At 35.4% G+C, this 16,297-nt stretch overlaps 1 pseudogene; it reads right to left on the bottom strand.

Moving 5' to 3' along the window:
• Window positions 1-10,825: 10,825 nt before the first annotated feature.
• On the bottom strand, window positions 10,826-11,527 carry LOC149224015 (ADP/ATP translocase ER-ANT1 pseudogene; annotated as a pseudogene).
• Between the last annotated feature and the right edge of the window lie 4,770 nt (window positions 11,528-16,297).

Raw genomic sequence — 16,297 nt, 5'->3', positions numbered from 1 at the left:
ATTACTTTCAATTCCTTATTTATTGTTCATTAAAAAAAAAAAAAAATCCAATTCCCTTATAAATACATCAATAAAGTCGATATTAAAATATTTACATGGACATTGAAATATTTTCATCTAGATGTTATTTGTTTTAAATTTGGTATAATTTTTTTACTTTTAATTATTTTATGTAAAGGTTGATATAAAAATATTTTTCGTAATAGTGCATATTAAGAATATTGAAATATTTTTTTTGTTGTTAATTTATTCTAATATTAATTTTTTAATTTAAATTGTATCTTCAGTATTATACATATCCCTTATACTAAATAATAATAATAATTTAATGTTAAGGTCACCACTAAATTGGTATATGAGATTTCTTTGTTTGTATGACAAGAAAACCCCCTCTGAACATAAATTTGACATTTTTTAACTCAACTAAAAAAATAAAATAGTATATATAAAGAAATATTTCAACTTAATTAGAAACAATATAAGTAGCTATAAAACACCTTCCAACTCAACTAGAAACAATCACAATAGAGAGATGATATCACGTTCAAACCAAATAAAATTTAGGCTATATTGAGACAGATGTTAATGCAGTAATTGCTAACCTACATTAGCAATTCATTGTATGCAAATGAATCATCCAAAAACAACCCTTTAGAATATCTTGCTTTTTCATCATCATACAATTCACATGATTAATATGACCTACAACTGTTCCATTTTTTTTGTCGTTGTTTGATTTTACCGTTTCAAAGAATTTGAGAGTAGCTTGCTTCTTTTTTTTTCTTTTTCCTTTTTTCTTTTTTTTCTTTTTTCAGCATTTGTTTTCCTAGGTAATTATCTTATTATTAGTGACTACTTGCATCAACCATCAACCCATAATGCATCATAATTTTCTATAAACTACCAAAACCACATGAAAAGTGGTTGAAAATAATAATAATAATCCAATTTGAAGGTCATAACCAAGCTTGACACCATTTTGATGTGTGAAATCCCCTTGTTTGTGGGACAAGGGGCACACCTCTGAGTAACGATTTGACTATTAAATGTCAATAAACCTCATTTTTACCTTGAAAATTTTAATGGCATTAATCAACATTAATCAACCACTTTTAATGTGGTTCTGATAGTTAATGACCAACATGCATGACAATTAGTATATTATCATATATTTAACTTTGGTTGAATATGGTTAAATACGGTCAACATATGGTTGACAAGGTTTAACCATGGTTGATGAAGGTTGAAATTGATTTCTTATGTTTTATTATGATTGATTGTGGTTGATGATGGTTAAAGAGAGTCGACCATGGCTAAAAATGGTTGATGATGATTGACCATGGTTGAAAAGGGTCGACTATGGTTATATATGTGTAGGGTGATTTAATTGTATGTTAAAACCCTATCATTTAATTTGTCAACCCGAGGGTTTCGTAAACTTAGAAGCAAACCAAAATATATGGGACCTCAAATAAAAGTGTTGTAGGAAGTTTGCTTAGAATGGAAATTCATATTACAAATTTAAACTATTTTGAAAAGAAAAGATTCAGATCTTTTTTATGAAAACATATAAATGATTGGTCAATGAGATTATCCTATTTTAGAATATGGAGAAGAGGCTCGTGTTCAAGAGTCTTGGTTGTCCTTCCACATCCCTTCTATAATAATGTTGCCAAACATCTAAGAAAGCATGATGAAATGTAACTATGAAAGCATATAAATTTAGTCTAGGAAAGCATATAAGAAAGTGAATCTTGATTCCATCAAGTACTAGTTCACAAAGAAGAGGCTCTTTTCTAAGAGTCTTGGTTGTCCTTCCACATCCAAACTAATCACTGAAAGGAGATCAATATTTACACAACAAAACACGGTCATAACATGAACTCATACAGAAATTATCTACAAGTATTTATAGCAAATAAATAAGATGAACATCCAAAATTAAAACTAGTATATTCACAACTATGAACATTACTCTACAACAAAGTGTACTTAGCTTGGTATGGGGATACTTCCATTCCTCAACGAGCACACATGAACAACTATCACTCCTTAAGAATCAAGCAACATTCATAACTCATAATTGTAAGAAAATGATATTATTCATGTTGAATGAACAATCATAAATCGGATGCTAATGAATAACTGACAACTGCTCTCCTCCTTTGAAGGATTCTCCTCTTATTTATACATGAATTAGGGACATCTACTCAATAAATGTAGATCCCTTAAATATCTACTAGATCCATACTTGTCTCAATTTATCCCTAAATACTAGATACAAATCCCATGACACATCAAGATCTCTGTGATCTTTCTCCTTGGAATATGGTCCACCTCTTGAGTTGAAATTCGAATTTGATCTTGGGAGGCCACATAAGGGTGCCTTGGAAGCTTCCAAAAGACCTACACATGTCATCAAGCTCAAGACATTTTTAGGTATAAGCAAATACATGTTATTTTTCTAACTTTTAATCATAAATTCATTCTAAATACATGAACTTAATAACTTTGGAAAATGTAAATGTGAACTCATGTAGTAATGATAATGTAGGTTTGTGTAATGATAATGTGATGGAATGAGGTGACAAAATGAGGATAAAGGTGAAAAATAGAGTGAAAGTGAATGTTAATTTGGCAGCCCAAGATACCCCCCAACTAAAGTTATTGCATGTCCTCATGCAATGTATTGCATATATTCACTTAATCATGATTTAATATTTTTGAATTGTCTTGCTTGTATATGAACTTTGGTTGATATTGGTTTTTTAACTTCACATAATTTTTTGACAACTTTGTTCTTTTTTAAAAGTGTTTTTTTTTTTAACATTTGATTGCAACATATTATTTTGGTTGGTTCTTGTGTGACAACCAAAATTTGATTAGTATTGGTTCTTGTGTAACAATAGTTTTGTTGTTTTTTTGTTGCATCAAAAGACTTTGAAAACATTTAATCAACCATTCATTCTTCAATCATTATTTGCAAAACATGTAACTTTTGAATCATAATGCAATAGTAGTTATTTGGAAAAGTATGTTGGTTAGGATGACATATGCATAAAGGACATATGTGACATAGGAAAGGTGGTAATGGAATATGAATGAGATATATATCGCGAAATGTGAATATGAGGTATGAACATGAATTCCCCTCTCCCCCGCCCCCCCAACTAATGGTATTTTCAGTTTTTGTTTTATGAAATAAGAAAGGGAACATGGTGAAGCATTTTCAAAAAATTATAATTTTAGTATTAAAGGAATTATATGATAAAAATCTAGAAAAGAACATACATTTACTTACCTAAGTGGACAAACTTTGTATGCTCTTGCTGCTAAATCATGGAATGAAGAATACAAGAATGTGATCTGTGTCTTGGTTGTATAGATGATGGATGAAGTCGTAAATGTGGATCCTTTATTACTGCTACTGAATCTGTTCCAAAGTATAAATTATTGTTGAATCTGCTGCTGAATCATATAGTCTTCATTTTGTCCCATTTCCTGGCACAATTCTTTCCATGTGAATAAATTTGTCGATGCCGAACATGGAAAGAAGTCATTGGATTACCGGTCATCAATGAATGTTGTTAACCAATGCGAGGAAAACTCACCATTAATGTCAATGAGTGCCAAGGTACCCAAGTACATCTTACGAAGTGTGAATAAATGAGCTAACGTTGAGCCACTTGCAAGATCCAACAAACAACGGACATTAATGTATTCCCATTGTTTGTTGGTGAGAAGACTTTCCATTAAGGCACGAAGCCTCAAGGTACTAATAATGACTCTAGTCTTTATCCCAGATAATGTGTTGAGGTCAATGGTCCAATACTTGTTGAAAGTTGGTCCTTAAGGAAACCCACATCAGTTAATGTGAGTTGATACAAAATGATTGGTAGGACTATAGATAAAAGATGTCACAGTCAAACAACTTTTATGACAAGGAAAACAAGGTAATGTAGAGAGCTGGATAGTTTATTCATGAGGCAAAAATATGAACTGAAAGGAAGGCAAAAGTGTGTGCGAATCACAAAAGTAGGCATGTATAAATTCATAATGGATAAGGTAATGAATCAGTGGACTTTAACATGGATGATTAATGAGGCGTTGAAGGAGAAGTGTGGGTAAACATATCATGACACAAAAGGTTTCTGTGTAGCAGCAAATTTCATGGTATTTGTAATGAAGAATTAGCTCCTCCAAGATTTCAATGATGAATGTGATTTCTGGAGTTCACATCTACATGAACTTGGATCGTCTACGCACCTGTAAAAGCTCAATACAAATCCTCCATGGAAATTGTGAGAGCTTATGAAAAAAACATAAAATGCAAGAATGAGTATGAATACTAGCAACGAAAATAAAATGAAATGAAAGGAAAAATTACCTGTTGCCTTTCCACGCAAGTTCCTTTGAAGTAACTCCAAGAAAGCAAGTTAGCATAAATTGTTTTCAAGAGTTATGAAATGTCCATTTGCAGAATTTTATTTATTTGTTTTTCTTTATTTTTTTAAATTAATTGTTTTGATTTTTTTTATTTGTTTTGATTTTGATTTGTTTTTAATTGTTTTGATTTTTTTATTTTTATTTTTTAATTGTTTTGATTTTTTAATTGTTTTGATTTTTATTTTTATTTGTTTTTCTACTAAAATACTCATTCTTTTGAGATTGAATAAGTATATAGTAAATAAAAAGAGACTAAATAATTATTGTTTGCATGCCTAGATGGCAGACATAATTTCTAAACAATTGAAGCGAAATGATACATTAAACTTCTTAAGAAAAATATAGCAAACACATAGTGAATAACAAAAAAAAAAATAACAAATTGTTGCCCTATCACAGTTTTCCATCCAGCCGATAGTTGACATAATGGACTTCGAAAGCATCCACTTGATCCACCACTTCTCCTACAACGGTCTCATGACGAAAAATGAAGTATCCGCCGGGCGCAAAGGGCGTTAAAAAAAACATTGATTTTCGGCACTGGCACCCTCACTCAGTAGACCCAAAAGCATGTCCTTTGCAACACAATTGTCACATTGATTTGTCACTGTGATATCCACCCATTCTACAAATGGTTTCTCTACAGGTTTTGTGATATTCCATGCGATGTCACTCAACCCACAGTGGCCTTCTGTTGGACTCGGTGCACTCCACACAAGTCATGCCACACATTGGCATAAGTTAGAGGATGTTAGCAACGCATGGGGTGTCAACAGAAGAGTTTCAAACCACAAACCTTACAGAAGTCAACATTTTTTTTTTCAAATGTGATTTTGTGCAGCAAATAGGAAGAAACACATTAAAATTACAGCAAAGTCACCTACCCATACCACGCTGAGGTTTCAGAAGGATTACACATTCCACCGGTCATCTGGAATTCGCAAAGTCGCGCCTGGAGAGGGTCGATGACTATGCAACCAAACCTGCCATGCAGTTGTGTGACTTTCTGTGTCTTTGTAACGTTGCAGTAGGCATGAGCATGGCTGAGGCTATAGTAGATGATGCATTGCTACGTATCCATTGCTGCAAAAACCTGTCGCTACTTCGACACCTGAATATTAGAGAGAAAGAATGTATATAGAGGAAATAAAAACAAACAAACATGATGCCAACAAGAAGGCAAGTATCACTACATTTCTGAGCAAGAAAGAGGCATTCCACTGTCAAAATTTCATCTCAGAGGAAGACCATTGATTTACTCTTCAGAGAAGCCATAGGCCTTGATGAAGTAGTGGAGACTAAACGACTAGCGTTGGATGTTTGTCTGCATGTAGTTGAAAATGGGAATGATACTTCCAAAGTGACCATAATACACATCATAGAGTACCATAATTCAATAGCAACAGAGTTTCTCCAATTTGTTGGTCAGATTTAAATGATAGGAAGAACACTTCACAATTTTGCAAGCTCCAATTCAGTGTTCAGTGTAACGTCACAGATGAGACCTTGGAATGGGCCTTGGAATATCAAAATAACAAAATCGTTTCAATGAAAAATAGTCAGTTGTCTTCTCCAGAAGCATTGACACAGGGGTCTAAAGTTCATTATGTTCTTTACGTGCTGTGTGTTTTTCTCTACTTTAAATCTCGAAGGGAAATCCTCACTGCATTCCACAATTCCACACAATTTTTTAAGTTGGGCGAAATCATTTCCACACAGATTCTCATGGGGAACTTCCTGGACATCGGTTGGCATAGATTTGGGCATTTATTTTGACTAAATCTTAATGGTGTTTGACGCAAACACTAGATCAGAAGTCACAACTATAAAATATCTTCTGCCTTCTCCAAAAAATGTATATAGGAATTTCTCCCATCACGATGTCAGGTGTCTTTTGCTTGGACTTGTTTCCAGCAGAGCAATTCAGAATTTGTTAATTGTCAAACTCTCCAGCACCCAAAATTGGGGGCCTCTGCAACACTCCAAACTCCAAACTCTAGATCAGAAGCTCTCCACAACGTCATTCCATGTTCACGCACCATTAAACAATAGCAAGTTTCCAGCAAGAGATCGTTCACCAAAAAATGAACTATGTTCACCATGTTGGTAGAGAGTTTCACCAAAAAACGAATTCATTATGTGAACTCAAAACTCAATGATCGATGCGACTAGGATTAGATGTTGTTTTGCGACCCAAGAACTTCAAAACAAAACATAATGCCAACCTTTACAAATCCAGTGAATACTAAGCTTCTATTCAACATTTTTATTCATCATGTAGAACACTTTTGATTCACGTTATAAAAATTGGAATTCTTTGAATATCTTGGGGCGATTTCTTCCTTATTTGGTGAACAGAAAGCCCAATTTTTCTCATGGATTTTCGAGGATTTTGTTCCTGCTAAACTTAGAAAATGCACACAATTTCTGGCAAATGTCCAGCATTAGAAATACTGTTATCGAACTAATAAGATAGTGGGGGTAGCAGTTTAGGTTTTTAGCTGAGATCACCATTATTTCTAGGATTCGTTGTCATCTTGCCATCTTGATACGACTCTAAGATGTAATTACAAGCGCCTATTTTCTGCCAACGAGTGATAGATCAAGCCAAGAAAAATGGTACTTGGTCCCTTCCAATCAATATCCTTTTTCCTCTTTGCAGTTTGTGTAGGCAAGGGGTTTGGCTTCCAGTCTGCTCTTTCCAGATTATGTTACCCCTTTTGGCTTTGAATCTCGTTAGATTCAAAACTATCTATTTACTAGCATTTGCACCACTTGTTGCAAAGGAAACGCCGTAAGGCAATGATATAAGAAACAATAGCATAGAAGAAAGAAGTCAAAATTTTATGCAAATGACATAAGAAACAATAGCATAGAAGAAAGAAGTCCAAATTTTATGCAATTTTGTTTCTTTACTGGTGTTTATTTTTTATCATCAACAAATGCCTAGATCAGCTATCCAGATTACCAAGAACCTCGCGTTTGAAGGCGTTGCCACAATCCCACAAAGCTCATTTCGATGATCACTGAGAAGGGAATTGTTGTGAGAGATGCAAATTGTTTCCATTGTTTATTGAATGGACTCTATTCTTGCACTAATTATTGTAACGCTAATTGCAAATCGTCTCATACAAAATAGTGTGACTGCAAGCATAAGCAATTACTTGCCTTTTGTGACAAGCATATGTTTGATAGAGAAAAATGGACAAATGCAAAAGCAGAGGGGATTAGTAAAATATTTGATGTGTATCAGTTTCTGTTCGGTGTAATCTAGGGTGCATACATAGCAAAAACATACCTAGATAGTTAGTGACATTTTCATAAGACAGATTGAATTTCTACTTGATTCATTTCTTCATATCGGCCATAATTTTACAAAAAATGTTGAATAGGGGTTACATTGAGTATATTATTGCTGGTTACATTGAGTATAGTATTGCTAGCAATTTGCATAATGCAGTGTTGTTGGGTGGTATGCCAATGGTGACACATCATGTGATCATATTTCATTGATATAGACGGTATTTCGAGCATAGTTATTTAAGGTTATGTGTAGAAGATTTGAAGAGAAGCTATACATGGCAGATTCTACCTGCCCTAACATAATTCACCCAAAAGATACAAAATTTATCTGACAAACTAATTTATCTTGGACAATGTGATTGTTATATGGGAAGGCGTGCATTGGCTTAAGATTGTAAAATATCTCATAACCTTTTCCAATATATTATAAATCAAGGCCAAGGAACACTAACGTAGGGAATAATAAACATGTGTAGAAGCTAGGACATTCATAACATAGTAAGAAGAGCATTCCCTACAGGGTCCTCTACGTCAAACCCATTTCTAATTACAGGGCCATGCACCTTGTTTCCTTGTTGCAGAGCTTCTGGGCCAGCACACGCACCAAGTACACTGGCAAAGGTAACATGATCTGCCTCTATAGTTGTTCTGGGCCAGCACATGCACCAAGTACACTGGCAAAGGTAACATGATCCGCCTCTATAGCTGTCCATCGCATTCGGCCATAAAGCCTTAATGCTTCCTGACAATACCCATTTTTAGTATATCCAACAATCATAGTATTCCATGACACCACATCCTGTTTAGCCATTTTGTCAAACATTGTCCATGCATCCACTACATATCAATATTGACTTGTTCGACTTACTCAGAACTAGTAGCTGAAGCTGATCATATAGTGCAAGAACTCCAACCCTTGCTACTCCTAACATAATATTAGTTGTTACTCCTCTGAAGAGGGCACGGATGCCCTCCTGGCGCACAATCTGTTGAAAAGCATGGACGGTGTTGCTATAACTTGTTTCTAGAAAAACAACTTGACAGAAAAAATTTTGTGAGATCCATCATAGTTGCTAAAACTAACATCACAAGCTCAGAACATGAGCAAGAATGTAGATTTTATGTCATATTTCTTACTTGTAAACATCTAAATCAAACTCCATTGCTCTTCCCCTGTGCTTTTATGATATTGCATCTGATATTGAGCTGCAGAATCCTAGGAGGCCAAAATCATTAGAAATTGTATAGTAGGTGGTAGCTTCATAATATTAATTTTCACATGTCTCACCGTGAGCCAGAGACGAAACTGGTATACTTGAGGATTAGACATCAGTGTCTAATCAATCCAATTTCTATGAAAACTCAAGAGTCATTTTTCCAACAACATGAACAATCTAATTAGACTTAAACATGTTACATGGAATTAAATCATCAAACTAAAATTCATATCTATAATTATGGCTACATTTGTGCAATTATCCTTTCATGTATACCTGCAAACGAAATGATATAAATTTCTTGCGAGCATTTGTAGGGGACATTACCTCATAGATCAATAATATATGAAACCAAATGTGAATCTTCAATTCACATGATATGGCGTTGCAAAACAAAAGTGCACAGCTTCTTACGAATTCTAAGAATGATGTTAAAATTGAAACAAGGTAGGGTGCAACCATTTGGTTTCCATCTCTGTTACAAGTATTCCATGTCAGAGTAGCTATCCATTGAATATATGATAGGTCTTGTCTCTGTATAGAGGCCCTTTTGGGCCATGATACATTTTCCTGCATCTCTCTTTAGATCGATCTGAATTGTCTCTAAAACCTTGCATTCATTCCTTTTAATATTTTGAATTTAAGACATTTTCTCTATGCTACTCAAAGAAATAGTGACTGATATGGGACCATTTTTATTGTACATGCAAGAACAACATGAAATTGGGTTTAGGAGTTTCAAGGCCATCAAATATTGAACTGAATGATTGTCAGGGATCAGATGTACCCACAACTCTTTCAATCAAGGAAGACTGTCAAATTGAGAGAGAAGGCATTAGAACAAAAGGGAAGGAAGACAACCAGTGCCATATCAACAACAATTTTTTTATGTGAAAATAACTTTGACTTACAAATCATAAGGCCTAAATTATCCATATCTGCTAAAACAATTTGCAGAGTAATATGGAAGCTTCATTAACTTGGGAAATAAACATGCCACTGAGAAATTAAAGAAATGGACAATGCCTTCATGTTGACTTCTGATTTTGAAACAAGGGAAGCTTTACACATTATTGAGAAAATACTATCTACCTGAAGATAGAGGGACTGACTTAGCATGAAACCCCCATTTTCATCAAACGTATGAAACCAAATGTGAATCTTCAATTCACATGATATGGCGTTGCAAAACAAATTATTTTTCATATTGAAAATCATCACAAATAGATAGTACATACTACATACTAAAAATAGTTTTCTTGAACAACTAAAATTCAAAATCTTGCCACTGTAAGAATAATGGCAAGACTGACATATTTTCCTATTGTGATTTTCACAAACTAAAATGTAGAACTTTTGTCATTTGATGCATGCACATCATTCATTGTTGCACCTGTCTTCTGAAGCAAATTGGATATGCTTCGTCTCAACATTATTGAAATGGACAATGCCTTCATGTTGACTTCTGATTTTGAAACAAGGGAAGCTTTACACATTATTGAGCAAATACTCTGCCTGAAGATATAGAGGGACTGACTTAGCATGAAACCCCCATTTTCATCAAATGTATGAAGCCAAATGTGAATCTTCAATTCACATGATATGGCGTTGCAAAACAAATTATTTTTCATATTAACAATCATCACAAATAGATACTACATACTACATACTAAAAATAGTTTTCTTGAACAACTAAAATTCAAAATCTTGCCACTGTAAGAATAATGGCAAGACTGAAATATTTTCCTATTGTGATTTTCACAAACTAAAATGTAGAACTTTGGTCATTTGATGCATGCACATCATTCATTGTTGCACCTATCTTCTGAAGCAAATTGGATATGCTTCGTCTCAACATCTTATAAGCCACTGTGTTTCCCTGCTGCAGAGCTTCTAGGCCAGCACACGCACCAAGTACACTGGCAAAGGTAACATGATCCGCCTCTATAGTTGTCCATTGCATCCAGCCATAAAGCCTTAATGCCTCCTGACAATACCCATTTTTTGTATATCCAACAATCATAATGTTCCATGACACCACATCCCGTTCAGGAATTTTTTCAAACATTGTCCATGCATCCATTACATATCAATATTGACTTGTTCAACTTACTCAGAACTAGTAGCTGAAGCTGATCATATAATGCAAGAACTCCAACCTCTGCTACTCCTAACATAATATTAGCTGTTACTCCTCTGAAGAGGGCAAGGATGTCCTCCTGGCATACAATCTGTTGAAAAGCATGGATGGTGTTGCTATATTTAGTAGCTTCACTTGAAGTCATCAGCATTCTGCATCTAAGTGTATCAAAAGGATATGCAATAATACCAGAAATTGTTGTCACACTCCACCCTAGCATGAAACTAACAAGAAGATTTCCCTTGAGGGATCCAACAAGAATCACAAGTTTCATTGTGTCATAAATTCCAAAATATAGCCCTCTATATACAGTGATGCCTATAATTGAAACACTAAAGCCCCTGTATAGGCCTACAATACCATCACTGGCAATGGTCTTCTTGCAGACATCCAACAATCCTGCCAAAATCGCCAGCCTCATTTTCGAATCTCGAGATACAGAGGCTAAGCAAATCGATAAGTCGATTTCAGAAATATTAAATATTGAACATTATAACCCAATTCCTCTGCATTGATTACATTGTCAGTATGTTCATGATCATCAGCCATTATAAGCATTGGTAGCTTGTTGGGTTTGGAAATAAAATATAATACAATAACTCTGTGTCTTCACGAAATAAAATTCGCAGACAAAAAGATCTATACTCATAATTAAAATTAAGACACGAGCACGTTACAAGAGAAGCTGTTAGTACCAGATCATGGAGAGTTGCTTAGGGCCTGAAAAACCCTACAAGTGAGTATATAAACGATTTAGATATATATAGAGAGAGATATTGCTGTGATCATGAATGATATGTACTGTAGCTGCATGTGCATGAAGATCAGTTGGGTGCTGAAGATCAGGGCATGTATAATTTGTTACCACATTTGCATCTCCAGGCCTCAGGGTAGTATTCAGCTGTTACAAGAGTTCCTGGGGGTACAGGCACATGAACAGGCTTGCATGGTGTGCACTTTCCACATTTAGAGGTGCAACGAGGTGGGGAAGAGCCTGGCCCACTCAGATACCTCCTTCCTCCAATTCTGTAATCCAAGGCTCCATTTTCATGGTGTTGCTGCTGCAAATCTAATGTTGTTTCCTGTAACCCATGAAAAATGAAAAATTATGTTATTGGATCAAATCATAAATAAACAGTAATGTAGTGGTAGATAGAAGAGCTGAAGAGAATACGAAGTTAGGTTATACCTTAATATCTTTTGAAAAGTTCACCAGTCCTTTTTGTTTCAGACTGCAAGGGTTTGTGATTGACAGCTCTGTTAATGACCATGATATCAACGTTAGCAAAATCATGATTAATCATCTGTAGTCTCTGACATTAATGATCTCTAGCTCAGTCATGATTTTTAAGTCGGTAGAAAAGACTTTCAAAACAAGAAAAATGCAACTAGCAAACTACCATTGATGCACTGTTAGAAATTTAAAGTGCTTTACAGATTCATCGATAATCATAAATTCATCTTAACCCAGATTTAAAATGAAATGATGAAAGTTTTGTGTATGGATTATCATAAATTCATCTTAACCCAGTTTGAAAATGAATTAATGAAAGTTTTGGGTACAAAAATAAATGTTTCTGACCATCAAAACTTTTCACATGAAAAATTGAAGTGGGAATTAAATGGGGAGATCCACTGCCACAGAGCAGAGAAAACTATTCATTAATCAGTGTTACAAAGCATTTGATCATGGTAATTAGGTTCTGTGGATGATAAACACATTTGGGAACAAAGATGCAATGGGAATTTTGCAAGAAAAATTGTTCTGATAAAGGTCTGGTGGGTTCTGACCACGGCCAACAGGTCCTGGCAATATAAATGCTAGGTTGTTGAGACATATTGCAGGTTGAGACATGGCAGGTTGTTGAGACATATTGCAGGTTGAGACATTATTTTTGAGATAAAGTACATCAAGACTATAAATGCAATTCTGTATTCGCAGACAAAAAGATCTATACTCATAATTAAAATTAAGACACGAGCATGTTACAAGAGAAGCTATTAGTACCAGATCATGGAGAGATGCTTAGGCCCTGAAAAACCCTACAAGTGAGTATATAAACGATTTAGATATATATAGAGAGAGATATTGCTATGATCATGAATGATATGTGCTGTAGCTGCATGTGCATGAAGATCAGTTGGGTGCTGAAGATCAGGGCATGTATAATTTGTTGCCACATTTGCATCTCCAGGCCTCAGGGTAGTATTCAACTATTATAGGAGTTCCTGGGGTACAGGCACATGAACAGGCTTGCATGGTGTGCATTTTCCACATTTAGAGGTGCAACGAGGTGGGGAGGAGCCTGGCCCACACAGATACCTCCTTCCTCCAATTCTGTAATCCAAAGCTCCATTTTCATGGCGTTGCTGCTGCAAATCTAATGTTGTTTCCTGTAACCCATGAAAAATGAAATATTATGTTATTGGATCAAATCATAAATAAAAAGTAATGTAGTGGTATATAGAAGAGTTGAAGAGAATACGAAGTTAGGTTATACCTTAATATCTTTTGAAAAGTTCACCAGTCCTTTTTGTTTCAGACTGCAAGGGTTTGTGATTGACAACTCTGTTAATGACCATGATATCAACGTTAGCAAAATCATGATTAGTCATCTATAGTCTCTGACATTAATGATCTCTAGCTCAGTCATGATTTTTAAGTCAGTAGAAAAGACTTTCAAAACAAGAAAAAGGCAACTGTAAAACTACCATTGATGCATTGTTAGAAATTTAAAGTGTTTTAAAAATTCATGAATAATCATAAATTCATCTTAACCCAGATTTAAAATGAAATGATGAAAGTTTTGTGTATGGATTATCATAAATTCATCTTAACCCAGATTGAAAATGAATTAATGAAAGTTTTGGGTACAAAAATAAATGTTTCTGACTATCAAAACTTTTCACATGAAAAATTGAAGTGGGAATTAAATGGGGAGATCCATGGCCACAGAGCAGAGAAAACTATTCATTAATCAGCGTTACAAACCATTTGATCATGGTAATTAGGTTCTGTGGATGAAAAACACATTTGGGAACAGCAAGATGCAATGAGCATTTTGCAAGAAAAATTGTTCTGATAAAGGTCTGGTGGGTTCTGACCAGGGCCAACAGGTCCTGGCAATATAAATGCTAGGTTGTTGAGACATATTGCAGGTTGAGACTTTCTTTTTGAGATAAACTACATCAAGACTATAAATGTAATTCTGTTTTGAGAATTCTTAGTCTCATAAATCTTACATGGTCTCCATGGTTTTCAGTGGACGTAAAGAAAAATATGATATTCTGTTATTATGAATAGGTCACAGAGGGACAATATAAGCAAATGGGCAAAGGAGAAATGCAAGTGCCATGCCTGCAAAATACAGTCTACTGGACATTCAAAGCATACTCTGGATCGATTGATTATCTTTTTATGTAAAGACAAGTGAATTGGTGAAAAAATTGACCAACGTTGGACGATACACCAGACCCTGTCAGGGTTCAAATCCGAGGACATTCACATTTACAAATCTTTTCCAAATGACGCAGTGGGTCGGCTTGGTGTACCTCAATCTCTCTTTCAATCATCTCACAGGCTAAGTTCCGTCATCGATTGGCGACCTGCTCTCTCTGGTTCAGTTCATAGATCTGTCTCACAACAAAATAACAGGGCCAGTTCCCGACCCTGTATCCAAACTCGGAATGCTTCGGCTCTTGAATTTCTCCTATAATGATTTATCTGGCCTCATTCCATGTACTGGCATGTTCAGAAACCTGAAAAATACAAGTACATCAAGACTATAAATGAAATTATGTTTTGAGAATTCTTAGTCTCATAAATCTTACATGGTCTCCATGGTTTTCAGTGGACGTAAAGAAAAATATGATATTCTGTTATTATGAATAGGTCACAGAGGGACAATATATGCAAATGGGAAAAGGAGAAATGCAAGTGCCATGCCTGCAAAATACAGTCTACTGGACATTCAAAGCATACTCTGGATGGATTGATTATCTTGTTATGTAAAGACAAGTGAATTGGTGAAAAAACTGACCAACGTAGGACGATACACCAGACCCTGTCAGGGTTCAAATCCGAGGACATTGACATTTGCAAATCTTTTCCAAATGACGCAGTGGGTCGGTCTGGTGTACCTCAATCTCTCTTTCAATCGTCTCGCAGGCTAAGTTCCGTCATCGATCGGCGACCCGCTCTTTCTGGTTCAGTTCATAGATCTGTCTCACAACAAAATAACAGGGCCAGTTCCCGACCCTGTATCCAAACTCGGAATGCTTCGGCTCTTGAATTTCTCCTATAATGATTTATCTGGCCCCATTCCATGTACTGGCGCATTCAGAAACCTGAAAAATACGGTGTTTTTAGGAATAAAAAAAAACAATGCATCAGATTTTCCACAAAGCAGGGAAGAAAGACATGAAGAGTCTCTGCGGAAGAGTCTCATCGCCAGCAGAAGAGTCTCATCGCCAGCAGGCAGTCTCTGCGAAGAGTCTCATCGGCAGCAGAAGAGTCTCATTGCCAGCAGGCTAGGCCTGGCCTTTCATGGCCCATTACCATGGAAAAAAACCATTTTTCTATAAAAAAACAGATTAAACGAACGGCAGAAAACACCCCAATCATCTAACACACATAATCAATGGCTCAGGATCGCACACGTCACATTTTAGGGATGTCTTTCTCAGAGGGAACAGGATCGCACACGTCACATTTTAGGGATGTCTTTCTCAGAGGGAACGCCTTACGGCGTAATTATCTCTTAAAAGTAAACATCACACATGCTTTCCAGTGCATTATATGATTTGAGGGTAAGAATGCAAGTGAAATGAGTTTCAGAGGTGAAGTTGAAGGCAGGGATATATCATGCATTTTACAGTCACGGCCGATTCTATGGATATTGGAAATGAGCGTAAGGCTAAGCTCTCCCTTATGTATCACATTTGATTTCCTTCTCATGGGAGATGTAAGTCTTGTTGAAGCAGTTGATCGTGAGAATTGGGCAAGAAACCTTTTGCATGTAGTTTCCAAGCATGATATTGTTCCTTGGATGCTTCTTGCAACGCTTGAGGGAATTGTTGAGCCTTTGACTGTTATTTTGCCATATTGGCATGGAAAATTCCCATATTTTTCTATTCAAGAGGCTTCTAGGATTCTTCTTAATAATGCCCTGTAGTATACTTCGACAGTGTC

This window comes from Pinus tabuliformis, chromosome Q, assembly GCF_031772625.1.
Source record: "Pinus tabuliformis cultivar Carrire ecotype Pingquan chromosome Q, CPIR1, whole genome shotgun sequence".
Taxonomy (NCBI): domain Eukaryota; kingdom Viridiplantae; phylum Streptophyta; class Pinopsida; order Pinales; family Pinaceae; genus Pinus; species Pinus tabuliformis.
The sequence above is the reverse complement of the archived record's forward strand: the minus strand, read 5'-3'. Positions and strand labels throughout refer to the sequence as shown.